The 2,141-nt window shown below is 34.6% G+C and overlaps 1 long non-coding RNA gene across 1 annotated transcript; it reads right to left on the bottom strand.

Annotated features, from left to right (window-relative positions):
• Positions 1–378: 378 nt before the first annotated feature.
• On the bottom strand, positions 379–1,566 carry LOC110926445. The gene is made up of 3 exons (XR_002585230.1): positions 1,440–1,566; positions 842–895; positions 379–570 (listed from the first exon to the last, which is right to left on the bottom strand). It is a non-coding gene; the product is annotated as an uncharacterized LOC110926445 (long non-coding RNA).
• Positions 1,567–2,141: the final 575 nt, after the last annotated feature.

Raw genomic sequence — 2,141 nt, 5'->3', positions numbered from 1 at the left:
CTAAGTTTAAACTTAAGTAAGACCTGTTAGGAATCTAATAGGTTAATTAAACCTTCATCTCCAGATTTAGGGGACCAGTAAAAGCTACCTGTACTTGCTTGATTGTATACGGCTGGGATAAATTGTATAAATTTGCTCAGGTAAATATTTTTAACTTATTTTCCGTTATACGGGCTTGGGATACGGTATTATAATACTACCGCTTGGTCGGGTGTGTAGATATTTAAATCGGATTATGTAAGGTGTAAACTTTTTGGAAGAAACTAACTAGCTTCATTTGACAAAGTACCAAACGGGTCAAATAATTCATAAGTAAAAATTCTGCCTTTAACTTCGTGATAACCAACGAAATGGTTACAAAAGAGTTTACAACCCAAACATTTCATAAGCAACTAACATAGTCTTTAACAACAAGTTCAACATCTAACAACTACCAGGTTAAGTTACTTACAAAAGACCTGTTTTAACAAAACCATTTAACAAAAGTTTAAACCATAACTAGTAGCTTCGCGGAAGCGTGCATCATGAGTGTGTTCGATCCAAGTAGCGCAATCCATCAAGTTGCTTTACCTACATTCAACCGACCAAATTAACATTTAAACCGTAAGTACATATGACTTGAAAATTTATTAATCAAAGAACAAGAAAACTTTTTAAAACTTCATTCAAACATAGACTTCCCAACTTGGCGTAATATTTCGTCTACTCATTCGTCTTATGCTCTTAACACGTCTTCAAAAATTACACTAATCCATTACACATATAAAGATTCAAAACTTGGCATAACATCAACAATCACAATCTTACAAAAGACTAGTACTTAGTAGGCAAAGGAACTTACTTTTATCGTGTTTTGATTGCGCTCCGGAGTGACTTGCGTCTTCCTCTTTCACTCCTATAATTCATAATCGACATAATTCAATCTCGTATTTTTATTTCTCATTCTGTTCCTAGACAAACCAAGTTATCATATACAAATTTCTCAATTTTAGTTGTCTAGCATCCTATTCACATGAGATTGTCTTTTTACATAAAACTCTTCAATCAAGCATTTTAACAAACACTTGGTGTGCATAACACCAACAAAGCATATTGTACAAGTAGTCTATGCATACTTTTCCTATTTCTCAATATAATCCCTTGTATTCAATTAACTTCATACAAACAACATCTTATATCAAATATTTACTAGTATTCTAACACATGTAAATCCTTGCATCAACCTAGCATGCAGTTGGTCTAACAAGATCACCCTATTTTACTACCTTTCTAACCTTCAAAGTGGGGTTTTCATAATTCTTTAAATTAATCAGAATTCAAGCATGATTTATCCTCCATAAAGTGAATCTAGCATATATTCATAATCAATTTCAAAGAAGTTTCATGTTTCATTAAAGACCCACTTATGAAAAATTACCAAATCATAAAATTCGACTTACCATTCGATTGTCTAACTCAGATGAACGTTTCTATGTGTTCATGCAGTAATTCAAGCCATGGATTCCCTTTCAATTTGTTGATTTTGTGATATTTGAGGGTTTTGGGTCTGTGCTTTCTTGTTCCAGGCGACACACACCCACCCACTGAAGTGGGTGATGTGTGTTGTCATTTTCTTTTAAATAAACAACTTTCCTTTGTTCCCCCTTTTGGTCCCTCATGTTTCTACAATTGTTTTAATTGACTAAACTTGACCCCTTTTTAAGTGAATCTTTCAAATTACATTCTATCTAGGTTCTCATTTTAAATAACAAATATAATATGCATTCTTATAAATTTTGGGGTGTTACAAGTCCACCCCCCTTAAAGAAGGTTTCGTCCCCGAAACCAGATTTAACATACCGAATAAAGACGGGTAGAACTTCCTCATCTCGTCCTCCGGTTCCCATGTGAGATCCGATCCCTTTCTGTGTTGCCATTGGACTAACACTTGCTTGATTTCTTTATTGCGAAGAGTCTTCACCTTGGTATCCTTTATACCTACCGGTCTTTCTATGTAATTCATTCTCTCGTCTACCTCAATGTCTTCAAGAGGTACATGAGCCGTTTCATCCGCAAGACACTTTCGTAATTGTGACACATGGAAAGTGTTGTGAATTCCTTCTAATGTTGAGGGTAGTTCTAATCGGTAGGCTACCTTTCCA

This window comes from Helianthus annuus, chromosome 17 (genome assembly GCF_002127325.2).
Source record: "Helianthus annuus cultivar XRQ/B chromosome 17, HanXRQr2.0-SUNRISE, whole genome shotgun sequence".
NCBI lineage: Eukaryota > Viridiplantae > Streptophyta > Magnoliopsida > Asterales > Asteraceae > Helianthus > Helianthus annuus.
Note: the sequence above shows the minus strand (reverse complement) of the source record. Positions and strands in the feature narration are given on the sequence as shown.